This window comes from Podarcis erhardii (assembly GCF_964252035.2).
Source record: "Podarcis erhardii genome assembly, chromosome: 6".
Lineage (NCBI taxonomy): Eukaryota > Metazoa > Chordata > Lepidosauria > Squamata > Lacertidae > Podarcis > Podarcis erhardii.
This window is the reverse complement of record NC_138510.1, coordinates 59,962,777-59,979,030: the sequence shown is the minus strand read 5'-3', so window position 1 is coordinate 59,979,030 and position 16,254 is coordinate 59,962,777. Positions and strand designations below refer to the sequence as shown.

Sequence of the window (16,254 nt, the reverse complement as noted above, 5' to 3'; positions counted from 1 at the left end):
TAAAAATATTTGCTCAGCAGAAATGTAAATATAAAATAATCAAATTAGAAATGAATCAAGTGTATAATTAGCCAGAATAATGCAGTCTTTTATGACTTTCCGTTTGAAATCACATTGAGTATATTTGCAGTAGGTAAATTAAAACTTTTAAAAGCTTGGTTTACAGTTAAAGCAGCCTTTGCCAACCTGGTGCCCTCCAGATGTTTTGGACTGCACACCCATGCTTTTCAGAGGCTGAGTTAAAGCACCATAGTAGGGTTTAGCTAGTTTAGCCTAAGTAGAGTTTCAGTGCACACTGATTTTCCTCCATCGCCCTTTGTTGGAGAACTGATTGGCAGCTGAATTTGACAGCATTACCAATCACAAACCCAGAAACATTGGTCGATGGTGCTGAATCCTTCTCTAAACCCTGCTTGTTCTCCATGCAGAATGTTATTTGTATGTAGCCAGTCAGTTGACTTCATTTGTAAATGGTGAGTGTATAACTTTGAAGGGCAATCTAGCAGGCTGATGGGGCGGTAATTTTGTGGCAGAGACCTGTCCCCTTTCTTGAAGATTGGAACAATGATCTTTATCTTCCAGCTGGGAGGAATTTGGGCTGTGTTATTTATTTGTGTAAATAGCCAGGCCAAAATAGGTAACCACCATTCCGAATGAGTCTTGAAGAGTTCTGGAGGCAACATGAATATATGCCACATTTATCACGATCTTGGTGAAGATCTTCCCCATTTACAGTAATGAGAGAGAAATCTAAAGCCTTCCATTTTTAAAATGAACAATTATTTCAAGCTAGTCTGTATGTAACAAAGAGAAACGGACCAGCGGAATGACCTGAAAATGTTAATACATTCTGTGTTTGGGCTTCCTTCATACTGTATGTCAGTTGGGCCGGAAGCCTTTTCTCATTTACGAGCCACCAGTAACTTTTGCTGAAACAACGAGTGCAAATGAGAAGTAAAGAAAATGTGCCTTGCATGTGGGTTTTTGCTTCCAAAGGAGATACCAAGCAGTGCCCTTTCCAGAACTTCATGTGCTAATGGAAGCACATTATCTTCTAATAATGGTACCATTAATGCATGTCACCCTTGAAGCTCAATATGCTGCTTCGCTTTTCCTGAGAAATGAAGGTGTGTGCCATTCCGCTACCGGAAAGAGTGTGAATGCAGTGCAGTGAGTGATACTAGGAAGGATACTTTGCAGTTCTGTAACATCCTCTTTGTAACCTCTATGGATCGTTTATGAGCACTTAACAAGTATGAAGCCTCAACATTCCTCCTTAAGGTCACAGAGCAATCTGTGGGAAATGAATAGATGCCAGGCCTCCTTACTGAGAATATTGATTCCTTAGTTGGCCCTTTTCAGGTTGGAAATACATGGGGCCATTTCTAAAAATATTTTTCTGAATGGTGGGGATCATGGAAGCACAAGGAAAAAAGGTTCCCCACCTGTATGTTTTCGGCAGAGATACTGGAAATCTTTCCTGATATGATTATGGTCAACATATGCGTGGAATTCTTTTCCTGTAGAGCTCCAAGAGCATCTATCCCAAGCAAAGGAGGAGCCATTTTACTTCCAACACACACAATGTTGGTGGAAACTGGTGACATGCTTTTACATATGAATAGTAATGCAAATCTCTTTATTGCCATGGCTGTGCTGATTGGGAAGCTCAGATTAGGAATGGACAAATCGATCAATTTCCAGTCGCCCTGTCATTTTTGTGTGTTTCCATTCATAAGTCTGTTTCATTCTATTTATGCATTGATTACACACACACACACACACAGGCATAAATATGCACACACATATTTTCAAACTCTGCAAAAAATTGCATTATTTTCAGTAGATTTCTTCACAAAATCCACATCTACCCACCCTGCTCATTTACTCCTGAAATCTCATTTTTTATATAGTTAACCTTTTAAAATGAACATGTTTGATACAAATTCAGAGAGGTGGTAAAATATACTAAATAAGTGGGCATAAGAACATAAGAAGAGCCCCATTGGATCAGATCAAAGTCTTACCTAGTTCAGCATCCTGCTCTCACTGTCACCAACCAAAAACCTTTGAGAAGCCTGCAAGCAAGACATGAGCACAACAGCCCTCTCCTTACTTGTGCTGCCCAGAAATTGGTGTTCAGAGGCATACCACCACCAAATCTGGAGGCAATTTATAGGCATCATGGCTAGTAGCTACTGGTAGCCGTTTCTTCCATGAATTCACCTAACCCCCTTTTAAAGCCATTCAAGCTGGTGGCCATTGCTCTTTTCTTAATGTTTTCCAGGTATGCAAGTGTGGAAACCATGCCTGATCACAGTATTCCAGGTGTACCATAGTTTCAATAACAGCCTTATGATACTGACAGTTTTATTTTCAATCCCTTTCCTAATGATCCTCAACATGGAATCCACCTTTTTCACAGCTGCTGCACACTGGGGCAACGTTCTCATCAAGCTATTTGTCATGACTCCAAGATGTCTTTCCTGGCCAGTCCCTGCCAGTTTAGACCCCATTAGCATATATGTGAAGTCAGGAATTATTTGTTTATTTTTTTTGTCCCAGGATGCATCACTTTACTCTTGCTTACATCAAATCACATTTGCTATTTTAATGGCATTCACCCTCTTTCTAGAGATCCCTTTGAATCTCCTCTGTTATCAGCAAACTTGGTCACCTCACTGCTTGCCATTATGAACAATTTAAAAAGCACAGGTCACAATAACTATTCTTGGGGGAACCCACTTCTTACAGCTGTAAGATCTCTCTGCTTCCTGTTCTTTAACCTGTTACTGTTCAATAAGAATACCTCTTCTCTTATCCCATGACTAATAAGCTTATCCAAGAATCTTAAGTAAGAGACTTTATCAAAAGTCCATGTGCATGATGTGTACTGGATCACCCCTTTCTAACTGCACAGTGCATCTTCCTTCAGGCAGATCTGCTGGAATAAAATATCTGTCATATACCCATAGAAGTCCTTTTCCATAGACCACCCTGCCTTTAATTGAATATTTTTGTGTCCTGTTCTTTTGGCAGCTCACTAACCAGTATACCTTTTGGGCTGATCCAGGTGTAATACTAAAACCAAGGAAGCCTTAAAGACTCTTGGACTTTTGCACCCCCTGCCCTTCTTCCTCTTCCCTTTGTGTGCTGAAATTCTTTCCATCCCCCACATCCTGGTTTGAGTCATAGTGTGCTGTTCCACCCAAACCAGAAAACTATGGTTTGTGCTTGCCCTGCAACCAACTATCCCAATACATTAGTACCTAAATAAGGAGAACAATTAAGAGCTTTCCCTACCTTCCTCCCAAAAAAGAAAAGAAAAATCATACTGGTTCCATTCAGATATCTGTGCCTTAGGTGCCAAACTAGAACATGAATAACGGATAAGGTGTTTTATTATATTTTGATTAATCATTTATACAGTGTTTTACAATATTTATTTCACTCCTTGGCTGGTGAAATGTCACCTTGCTCTTCTGTCAGTATACAGTTGTCAACAAACTGGCTAGTTTTCACTTTAAAAGCGCTGACAGTGTTAGTAATCTAATGTTATGCTTAGTATAAAGCTGAATCTAAACCTCTAAAAAACATGGTAAAATATCCTTGGCAACAGTTCATTGGCATTGGCTAGAGCTGGGATGGGCAACCTGTGACACTCCACATATTGCTGAATTACATCTCCCATTCTCCCAATGTGGGATGCTCTTGGGGGCTGATGAGAGGTATAGACCAGAAACATCTGGAGAGTCACAAGTTCCCCATCCCTGGACCAGAGCATAAACAGTGTGATTATGTTTATAGAATGCTCCACTCAACGAGGATTAGGAAGTTGTTTTTAACAACAGCAGCAACTAAAGCAAATTGGAATGGCCATTTTGCTTTCTCCAATGAAGATATTCTAGCTGGTATTAATGGAGTACAGGAATTGAGTTCTGATTAATATAAATTCATTTTAAAGCAATTTATTAAAAATACATTAGAAGTTAGAAATATTGATCATGATCCAGTCCAGTTTCAGGGGCTTTGAATTGGTCCTATCAGATTAAGCACACATTTTTAAATTATATTTGTTTGTTGCATTTATATCCTCCCTTTCTCTTCAAGGAGCTCAAAGTGGAGTAAATGGTTCTCCCCCTCTTCATTTAATCCCTACAGCAAACCTGTGAGGTAGCAGGTTAGTCTGAGGGACAATGACTGGGTGAAGGTCACACAGTGAATTTCATGGCTGAAAGGGGATTTAAACCCTGGCCTCCCAGGTCGTAGTCTGCCACTCTAACAACTATGCCACGCTGGCTCTTTCCCACACAGCTGGAGCTGAACTTGTGAAAGTGGAAGGAGCTTTCCTGTCCCTTTCTCCTCACTTGCTGCCCCCAAACGGCCTCAGCAGAAGGTCTGGGGACCCTCCTTGAGCAGCACTGGCTGTGCCATGGGGAGACTATAGAAGGAAGAGGGAAATGCCCCACATCAGGCAGAGACCAGGGTGGGGGGAGGTAAAGGAGACAGAACAGATCTGTAATGTGAGCAGCTTGTGGAACATTTGGTCCAATCCATTTGCAGCCAGTGAAACTTGAACATACTTAACTCTGACTGGAGCGTGTTCATTGAGATCCTTCAAAAATTTCCGGAGAGAAAATGCGTTGTTTCATTTAAATGACGTTGTTCTTTCCCAAATATATCTAACTTCATTATTCTTTCCTTCCCTGAAGCGGGATAGCTCCAACTGTTTGCTCCTACACTCTTCATTTCCACGTTTGGCTTCCTTTTAAGCATTCTGGCACATTTCATGACTAACTTGGGAAGATACAAATCAATCCAGCAGTGTTATGTCTACTGTCCCTTGGACACAAATAGAAACAAGCACTGCTAATGATGAATCTCTTGTGTCTGTAAGACAACTGACTTTGATTCAGTCGCTCATTATTGTTCTCTGTGGTCCATTGAGAAACTAGACTAAGTTTTCCCTTATATTTTGCATTGTAATAAAAGACAGTGGGAAAGGTAAATGCCTCTTTTGAAACTGCTGATGGTTGAAAATAGGAGCCATTAGTTAGTTAATGAAAGTTGTTCATTCTACTTTCCTGTGATCCTAAGGGTTAATTCTCATGGCCCTTATTTACCGGGAGATCACTGGAAATTCAGTAGATGGAGCATCTGTGGTAGTCCTTAGATTACTGTTGGGTATATTCATCAATCACAATATGTGTGTCCTGAAGGACTTCCTATTGTAATTCCACATTAGAATCCTCTTTTCCCAGAATGGCTGCTCTTACTACTTACTAAAGAATTAAAAAAAAAAAACCCTCTGAAAAAGCATATAAATCTAATTGTAATTTGCAAAGCACGTTGCCAAAAATAATGCGAGTAACTGCATAGTAAACAAAGAGTACATTTATTTGTTTATTTCCTGGTTTCCTCTAGATTTCTATCTTAGCAAATGTTGTTTCACAAAGCCCTAATGGTAGTCAACTACATAAAGTACAATAAAAACAAGATTAGAAAATCAATAATGGTTTTAAAACTGTGCGTGTAAACCACAGTTGGTGGTGGGGGCTATACCAGAAAGCATAATACATACAAGCAAGTAACATGTCTTTTCCCCTCACCATCCCAACGGCCTATTGAAAAGATTTTTGTTTGTTTTTGCTAATCTAATAATATTGCTAATCTAATAATAAACAAGAGGGGCGGCCAGTAGCTAAAATAATGTATACTAAAGCAGCTGATGATTTTTATGAGGACTATAAGAAAAAACAACAAATTGATGCAAAATTGAACTGAACTTAACATTGGGGGGGAAATGTGAAATTGAAAGAAATCAAAATCGCCAAATTCTGGAGGTGGTGGAGCAAACCTATTTAAGATGCTAATCCAGGATGCACACTCTCCCCCCATGCCCCACCCCAGTAAATTGATGGGAGTGTCATGCAAATGCTGTTGCAGTATTGTTTCTGAGTCTTCTGTTGCTCAAGTACCCCAGCATTAGTGATGATGACCAAAGCACAATGGGTCAAATTTTGATTGTCATGGGGGAAGGGCAGTAACTGTTTCAATTCTTTCTCCTTCCCCATACAATGTTCATCTGTGCAAACATGCTTAATCCATTTGCTAATGTAACAGTCTGCAGAGTCAGCAACACTGGGCAAAAAGTTCTGCTTATATGCCACTCCTTCTTTGGTGTGTTCAGATCCACATACTGTTGTGAAATAGCTGTAGGCCTATACCCTGTGCCTTCACTTCACTCGGGATGCAGATGTGCAAAGAGTGAGCAGAACACACTTCATCCACTATACTTTATTGGAGCCCTTTCCATACAGGTATTCTCCAGGTGTTTTGGACTACAATTCCAATGAGTTCTAGCTCCCATGATCAGTTGTCAGGAAAGACAGGAGCTGTAGCCAAAAACATCCAAAGCGTACCTCACTACAGGAAGCTGCATTATTGCTTCTGTCCATTTCTTACATACTGGTTTTTTTATTTGTGCTACAAAAGAACAATAATATCAAATTTTATTATCCTTGGCATTTGTGGTTAAATATACTGTTTGGGTCCATGGAGTTTTCTTGGCAGGGGTACTTGCCGGTACTTTCTTGGCAGGGTTCTTACTCCAGGTGGATCACGTTTGGTCAAAACTCTCCACTATGACCTGTCCATCTTGGGTGGCCCTGCACAGCATAAGTCATAGCTTCTCTGAGTTATTCAGGCCCCTTCACCACGGCAAGGCAATGATCCATGAAGCATCTTAAAAAGCAGAGACATCACCTTGCTGACAAAGGTCCATATAGTTAAAGCTATGGTTTTCCCAGTAGTGAGGTATGGAAGTGAGAGCTGGACCATAAAGAAGGCTGATCACCGAAGAATTGATGCTTTTGAATTATGGTGCTGGAGGAGACTCTTGAGAGTCCCATGGACTGCAAGAAGATCAAACCTCTCCATTCTTAAGGAAATCAGCCCTAAGTGCTCACTGGAAGGACACATCCTGAAGCTGAGGCTCCAATACTTTGGCCACCTCATGAGAAGAGAAGGCTCCCTGGAAAAGACCCTGATGTTGGGAAAGATTGAGGGCACAAGGAGATGGGGACGACAGAGGACGAGATGGTTGGACAGTGTTCTTGAAGCTACCAGCATGAGTTTGACCAAGCTGTGGGAGGCAGTGGAAGACAGGAGTGCCTGGAGATGCTATATAAGATGCTATGTGGCTATGTAAACATGCATCTTGTCCATCTGGGTGTGGGTAGGTGTTTTGAAAAAATGCTACTATGCATCTAAATTAGGCAGAAGCTAGCCACTAGAGGTCTCTTTCTAAAAAGTGGGGGGTTGGATTCTCAGGAATTAGGGAGAAAAGGATTTCTGCCTAAAGGTTTTTTTGGGGGGGGGGGTAGATTAGTCATGTACTGTTTCGTTATGGCATTTAACTGTACTACGGTTTTCTCTGTGGTGCTTTAGTAAGTCGGCTTTCAGGGGCCTTTCCCATGTAATGAATATGACCTTATTATTTAGTTATTATAGCAGTGCAATGGACAGTAATGCTTCCCCCAGCCAACCTAAATACTAATGTAGGGCAAGGCTTTTAGAAAAGTTTGGAGTAATGACTCTGTACAATAATTGTGATGATGAATCTCCTCCCCTCCTGAGAATAATGACATAAATAGAGCCCCATGAAAGGCCTATATAGTCCAGCATCCTGTTCTTACTGAGATAATCATATCAGGTGTCTATGGGAAGCCTAAAAGCAGGACCTGAGTGGCAATAATAATAGTAATCACATACACATACACATACACATACACATACACATACACATACACATACACATACACATACACACAAGTTTCTAGTTCCTGTGGCTGCTGGGGGGGGGCTATTCACAGGAATGCCCAGGTAACAGAGAGAATTGTTTGGAAGCACACAGGTTGCCCACCATGCTAACCTGAAATCCACTTTGTTCATATAAATTATGTTATCAATGTACAATTAAGAGCCAGGCAGGGGATGGACCATTGACCTAGCCTGGTTCTTATAGTCTCATTCAGCAAAAGCAAACCAGGAGCCCATTGGCTGTGACGTTCAGCTTGAGTGCCTGCGGATGTCTAGCGTTCATAGATTTACTTTTCTTATGTAAGCATTATCCTAGCATGCAATATCAGTATTTAAGCCAATGACCTGAGAAATGCTGTTTATTCCAGTTTGACTTCTCTGCCTCCTCTCCACTTAATCATTCTTAATTTTATTTATGTATCTCATCTCCCTAGTGAGACAATGTGCTAATTAACAGTGTAGCTTATTAAGTTTATGTTATTTTCTCATCATAATGTATACACCAAATGAACCCAATGCTACGGCTCAGGTTGCTGAATGGCTGATCTTTTTATTTCAGTAATAAGACACACATGACAAGTGGTGCATTCCTGGGTGATTATGCTTCTAGGAGTGTTAGGGGACACAAGGTCAAAAGGTTGAGTGACTTTAACTACCTGAGAAGAGCCATATAATCCCCTGAAAATGGGTTGTCTGGAGTGTGTTATGCCTGCTGCATGGAGTCATGAAAGTCATAAAGTGTGTGTGCGTGCACTGAGGAAGGGATGAATAGTCTGAAGTCCTTGTCTAGCCTCTTGCATGGAAGCAGAATCTACAAAGCTACACAGAACAGAGCCAACCTCTTCAAGATCTTGCTTTCTCCTTCCCTGCACACTGCAGACGCAAATTTATTTTGTTCTGCTATTCCACCTGTAAGTGTCCTTGTACAAGACAGGTGCTGACAATAGAAGACAGGCAATCAAAGCAAAACCATACAATAAGATAATAAACAGTAAATAAGTACTCAAAGCAAAAATAATACAGACATAAGAAGCATTTTTACAGCGCGCGCACACACACACACACACGCACACACACACACACTCCCCCAACTCAGAATGTAATTGTCTGAAAATCTTGATGTCAAGCTTATCTATACAGGGTTGATTTTTTTTTTAACCTATCTCACTCCTTAACAGAAGCAAAAACACTCAGTTCTGCAAAGAATGAAGTTATCACACCTCATTCACATTATTATATTTATTATAAGCATAATAGATTGCATACATACAGTATACACTCCAGATTCCCTAAGTAAGGAGCACATAAACAGATGCATACAACAATTTATATAGCTATAATAATAATAATAATAATAATAATTTATTATTTATACCCCGCCCATCTGGCTGAGTTTCCCCAGCCACTCTGGGCGGCTCCCAATCAGTATTAAAAACAATACAGCATTACATATTAAAAACATCCCTGAACAGGGCTGCCTTAAGATGTCTTCTGAACGTCAGGTAATTCTTTATCTCTTTGACATCTGATGGGAGGGTGTTCCACAGGGCGGGCGCCACTACCGAGAAGGCCCTCTGTCTGGTTCCCTGTAGCCTCACTTCTCGCAATGAGGGAACCGCCAGAAGGCCCTCGGTGCTGGATCTCAGTGTCCGGGCTGAACGATGGGGGTGGAGACGCTCCTTCAGGTATACAGGACCAAGGCCGTTTAGGGCTTTAAAGGTCAGCACCAACACTTTGAATCGTGCTCGGAAACGTACTGGGAGCCAATGCAGATCTCTCAGAACCGGTGTTATGTGGTCCCGGCGGCCACTCCCAGTCACCAGTCTAGCTGCCGCATTCTGGATTAATTGCAGTTTCCGGGTCACCTTCAAAGGTAGCCCCACGTAGAGCGCATTGCAGTAGTCCAAGCGTGAGATAACTAGAGCATGCACCACTCTGGCGAGACAGTCCGCGGGGAGGTAGGGTCTTAGCCTGCGTACCAGGTGGAGCTGGTAGACAGCTGCCCTGGACACAGAGTTAATCTGCGCCTCCATGGACAGCTGTGAGTCCAAAATGACTCCCAGGCTGCGCACCTGGTCCTTCAGGGGCACAGTTACCCCATTCAGGACCAGGGTATGATATATAGATAGATATAGATATAGATATAGATATAGATATAGATATAGATATAGATATAGATATAGATATAGATATAGATATAGATATAGATATAGATATAGATATATATAGGCAAATTATGCTCCATAAATATGGTACAGCCCACAATTTGACTCTCTTATATTTAGCATAAGATATGGGGGTTGTGTATTATTTTGGGTGGTTGTTGTTGTTTCTGTCTTGTGAGACAATGGAGTGCACCACCAGGGGTGAAGTCAAATTGCTGGAGAATCAGATCACCTGCTGTGACTGCAGAGACTGGTAACTTGTAACTGCTTCCTCCCATGTTGTTCTTGTTGTGTTGGCAGCACCAAAGTGACCTCTCTGGGGCACAAGCCTGAGTAGTATGTAGTCCTGGGCTGCCCAGATGACAAGACCTTGCTGGTCTCTCTGATTTGATCTAAAGGAAAGGAGAGCAATATATTTGGCACCAACTTTGCCAAGGAATTGCTGGAAGGAGGCATACAGGACACTATCCAACTGTTTTAGGGACTCCACTCCAGATTTATGTAGGGTTTACTACTTAGCCTTTTCTCTCTCCTGAAGATGTCCCTCAAGGCAGCCGGTATTTGACTCATTATATGCAAAAATTATACCCCAAATAGACTTTTTTAAAACAAAAACAACCCAAAACACAGCAATACTCAAGTACAGGAACAATGATCTTGGCTGCATTGAAATCTCTGAGGGTGGTGAGCAGTTTAAAGCCTTCCCTATTGTCATGGCCCCAGGCCAAGAATCCTCCTACAGCAGCAGCACTGAGGAGGAGATGCCTCCACTTCCTGGCCCTTGCACAGTGTGTCCACTGGCATCTCAACTCTAAAACACCCAAGTCTGGACCACAGACATCTCAGAGGACTGGGAGAACTCCCAGGATTTTTCTCTGAAACAGTCCCCACTGCTAGAAAAACCACTGCTTAAAAAGCAACTGGCTGCAGATAGGGTTCCATCTTGACTACCTAGCCCACAATATAAGGCTCTGCCAGTTGTTCCAAGATACTTCTGAGATAGCTTGTGTTTTCTGACTCAGCTGCAGGATCACTAACCATGGTCCTGAACTTGTACTTTAGTCCTTATTCAAGGTCCTGAATTTTCCTTCCTTTCCCATCTGCTCCTAATGGAGTTATGGACTGGAAATGGGACAGATATTCAGGGAACAAAGATGCAAGAAACTTGCCTTAAAGCTTTTTATGAATTAATAAATTAATTTCAACTGACACTCTTGAAACAAAAAAAGTGCTGAAAGCCAGCATGGTTTGTGGGAATCGTATAGGAACCCAATTTCTCCATAAAAGAGAGGATAGAAATTTGTGGTTCCCCAGATGCTGTTGGACTCCATCCCTTATCAGTCTCAGTCAACATTGCCAATGGTCTGGGATAATTGTCCAGCAACAGATGTACTCCAGCAACACCAGGGCAGCAATCTAGACCTAGAACATTATTCCACATTTGGGCAGGTTTCTTTGGGGGTGGGAGGTGAAATTGGCATACTTTCAGAACATATTTTGTGGTGTGAACTTCCTGGGTCTTGTTTTGGGTTAAAAATCCTATTAAATATTAGTAGGAAAGATGTCAAGGTCAAACTGGAAAGTAGTACATTCATACCTTGGATCTCAAATGCCTTGGCTCCCGAACAAATCGGCTCTGGGATGATAAAAAACTGGAAGTGATTGTTCCAGTTTTCAAATGTTCTTTTGGAAGCCAAACATCTGATGGGGCTTCCGCGGCAGCCAATCAGAAGCCGCGTTTGGTTTCCAAATGTTTTGAAAGTCAAACGGACTTCCGGAACAGATTCTGTTCAACTTCCAAGGTACGACTGTATGTGACATGAGGATTTATTTTAGTATTATATTTGCAGACAAATTTTTGAAAAACAGTGTGTGTATCACAGTATGTACGCTCAAAATGCTGCAGACTTCTTTTGACACACACACACTCACACACACACACACACACACACACAGCGGCAAAGCCCTACTCAACATTCATCAAAGTATTCCTAAGTTAATGTTACTCTTCATAAAATAAATACATGAGGCTTCTGTGTGTATTCCAAGCCTTAGGGCTTTATATGTAGATCTGTGCCATTAAATAGAAATGCATTGGAGCTGCTATTCAAAGGGTCACAACTTTCAATACCAAAGGAAATTGCTGAAATTGTTTTAATATATCTGCTCTTTTTCTCTCCTTGAAATGTCCACCACAGCATATTGGTTCTTAAAGGATTGACTCTATTATTCCCAAAGACTCATTGAACACACCAAGTGTATGACTTTTATGTGTGCAGAAGAATAGGTGGAGATTAAAGCCATTGGGGGGGGGGGGCTTTCTTAGCAATGGAAAAACAAAACATAAACCAAGGCCCTCACATATCTGTATAGTTATACAAAGAAGAGCCGCAGGGTTCTAGACAAATCTGAAGTGCTAAATTAGTCCACCCTTCTTAAACCAGCATTGTGGACCATTTTTGCAACATCTTTGGTCATATCTGTGAAAGGTGACCTTAAAATGTAATATTAAGAATAATGGGATGACTGAGAAGCAATAAGCATGCCCATGTTGATCATATGATTACTGTGTCTCTCTCAAGTTGATTGCATGAATAGTCACCAGTCACTGCCACCAATAGGCATTTATTTACCATGTGAACAAAATGTTACATGGAGGATACTTTATCAGAAGATGATAATTTTATTCCTTGATAATTACTGGTCCCAAGTGATTGTGTGAATTGCCCTTAATCTGGTTTGGTTTCCCCCAGATGTTCTTTATTCTATATTCCTCCATGGATCTGCTTGGATCCATGGATAAAAGCTCAGTCAACCAAACTAATGACAGATCGAATCATGAAATTGCAGAGTTGGAAGGGACCACAAGGTGATGCTAGTCCAACCTCCCAGCAATGCAGGGATCTTTTGTCCACCATGGGGCTTGAACCCACTCTCCTGAAATTAAGAGTCTCATGCTCTACTGGCTGAGTTATCTGTATTTGTAAATCCAGTTCCCTAATTGGTATTTATTTCTTTTGAACAGTGGCCAAGGCATGGTGACTGCTAAGTGGATCTAGGCTTCATGACCAGAAACAGATTACTGAGGTAATTTGATGCTTTTTTATTATTATTGGTCAAAAGAACTGTGTTTGTTTCAACTATCAAACATGACTTCTAAGGGCAGTAGACAATCAAAGGTCAGGAGGACAGACCGTATTTCATTTTAAATTAGCACTGGCAGACAGTAAAAGTATAGACATGAATTAGTAAGTCCTTTTTAATTCAGACAAAAGAAAGATATTTTATACAGAGAACTGTTGGGCTGATCTTTCTCAATCTACGATCACTTAGTTACATGAAACAACTATTATAAAACAGTTATCTGTTGTGCTCAAGGATATTGTGCAGTGTACAGATTTAGTCTTTGGTATTTGTGTGTGATAGGACCTGGTGGCCCCAATATATTATGAAAGTGAAGACTGACATTTATTTGACAGGTGTTTTATTGAGGCATACAATGTGGGCGTAAAACATCTTAGCACACATGTTTTGCAACTTCCTCTGCTTGGAGCTCACTTAGAGCTCCTAGCTCTAGCTCTAAGTGAGTCCATGCTTTCTGTACCTCTTTCCAGAAGAAGAGATATACATTTTGCTTGGCATTCTTTTTGTTGTTTTTGTTTCTTTTAAAAACAAGGTAAACTGAAGTCCTTCAGTATAATGAGCAATGAGGCATGTAGGTTCCCGGTTATTTACTAAGCTGTAAACAGCAGAAAAAGAGGAAATGCAAGTGAGCTGCATTTCAACTGTCTGTTCTGCTGCAACATACAGAATGAAACTTGTAGATCAGTGAAGAACATGAACACCACCAAGCTTCTGAGGCTTATAAATGCCATTATGAGGAAGATCCCAAGTCTTACTTTTACACACTGTGATAGAAGTGTAGAAAGAAGGAACATCTCTCACTCAAGCTTCTTCTCTTGCTGGTTCTCCGTAACATGGAAACAGGTGTTTTGAGGAGACCAAAGTAAAAATGCATTTGCTGTATCCCTAGATCCAGGAAAAGGAGCTGGGAACCTCTGCCTCATGGGACAAATTTGGCCTAACATGCCTTCCTATTTGGCCCCTGAGGCCATTTCAGCAAAACCCCACCCTTACTTGCTTTGCACATGAAATCATATATGACATAGGGAGTGGGAGGGAGGTAAGGGCATGGCTTGGTCAAAAGGGGCTTTACAGGCACGGCCAATTTGTGCAATTGCTTCCAAATTGCTCAACAACCAGCTGGCTGTTGGGCACTTAGGAAGCAGGGAGCACAGGAATTGTGAAGCAGTTTGTGCAGTGCTTCCAAAATGCATGAAAATCAGCAGACAATGAATTCATACCATGCTGGACACACCTGGCCACCACACTGTCTAGCTTGGACTGCATTATGAGGCTGCATCAGTTGGAAATGACTCTATTTTGCCCTTTCTGCTCAGAGGAGCTACAGTGGTGGAGCTTTCCACTGCTGGTCAAAGGATGATCTTCACAGTGGACCTCCCTTTAGCTCCTGGAGTGTCACCTTAGGGACTTAGGATTTCACACTCAGTATGTACAGTGTGTGTGTGGTCATATATTTTATCTTGCTTTTCATTTACATATTTTTTTTTCCAATTTTGGAAATACGCAATTGGTTCTAAAAAAAAAATTAATTAGAAAATAGTAAATTGTATCTGTATCTTATAAATCTATATATGTCTATTTTGCCATATATACAAATGAGTCCTGTCAGCAGAAGCCTTCTGCAAGGATGGCTGCTTGTGCAATGGGGTCCTCCTCCTTCGTCTCCCCTGTGTATCCTCTGTGATTTGCCAATTTTCACAATTTATATGGGGCTAAAATATGCTTGCCCTGATGGAATGATCACCTTTGCATAATGTTGAACTCCTCCCATGGCTATACATAGGCACGTGCACACAAGAAACAATGCAGTTTCTGACATGAGATGATGTTCAATCTGATCCTATAGATGTGTGCTCAGAAATGAGTCCTATTGTGTTCAATGGGACTTATTCCCAGGTAACAGTTCCTAGAATTTCAGCTTGGGTTTAAGGAAGTTCAGCTTGTATGTAGCAGTTCTTTGTTGTCACAATAATGCATTTAGCACTCTCATGCTGTGTCAGAAAAGGGTATGTGAGGAATATGTCCTCTTATTACAGCTCAGCAAAGCTAACAGGTACAAATAATGCTGAATGTATCATGACAATGAATTTAATGCACACAGCACAATAAAAGGATTGCTAATATGCCAATAAAGTGATTGATAATGTACTGAAAGAGTTGATGGAAGTGGGAAGATCTCTGTGTAAATTGGATAAAATTGTATGTAAAGAACAGCTAGAAGAATGGATTTGCTTCAATATCTGGCCAGCTGGTTGCAGGCTTTTTGAAGCATTCTTTGTGTGTGCATTTGTATATGACTGTTTCACAAATTTCTTGAAGTAGCATATATGAAGAAAGGATTCCAAACAGTCTTTCCATCTAGGAAATGAGTAGAGTGAGACCTGTTTGAATTTGAATGCTGAAACTCTAGCAAAAGACCATCAAGTCATATTAGGAGCTGGGCAGCTGGCCATGATGATGATGATGATGATGATGATATTATTATTATTATTATTATTATTATTATTATTATTATTATTATTATTATTATTATTATTATTTTATTCTCCTCTACAGCTTTGGAATTTAAAGTGGCTTGTGATGAAAATAAAATAAAATCAGGTAAATCACAGCAAATGCAACATTAGTTGCCAGAATGAAGCCATATTAAACTAAAAATGCTGTGACTTCCCTGTTTCACAGGAGAAAAGGAAAAGGGGAAGTTTGCATGTATAATTAGCTTTTAATCCTTAATAGCTGAAATGTTGTGAAGCTCTTGGCAGCCCTATGACAGGATACATTTGTAAGCCTATATATAGCATATTTAATCTTATCCTCCATCTGAAAAGTGCCTAGGTTTTCTGTTCTGGATGATGGATGGATAGGCACATACACTCACACAATTCTGCTTAAAGTAATCCCCTCTATCCTTTAGTCTGTAGCAAATATACCATGCTTGATTTAGAATTGTTGGTAAATTATTTATCTTCTGTGGCTCATGTTGTATAGAAAACAAATGGAACACTGTCTTTTGCTGAAGCTTTGAAAAAAGGGGAGACTTCCTTCGGAGAGAGGTGAAATAGCATATATACTTAACAAATGTCATTGGAACATTGGGGTTTACTTTAAAGGTTAAAGTGGGTTA

General features: G+C 40.7%; 1 protein-coding gene across 2 annotated transcripts in view; it reads left to right on the top strand.

Moving 5' to 3' along the window:
• The window catches only part of DAB1 (DAB adaptor protein 1), a 643,380-nt gene that overhangs the window by 348,354 nt on the left and 278,772 nt on the right, over positions 1-16,254 (top strand). For both annotated transcript variants that reach the window (XM_081867205.1, XM_081867206.1), the window contains one exon: positions 13,012-13,073. The gene's annotated coding sequence lies outside the window, so the exon portion shown is untranslated. The remainder of the gene's footprint in view (positions 1-13,011; positions 13,074-16,254) is intronic.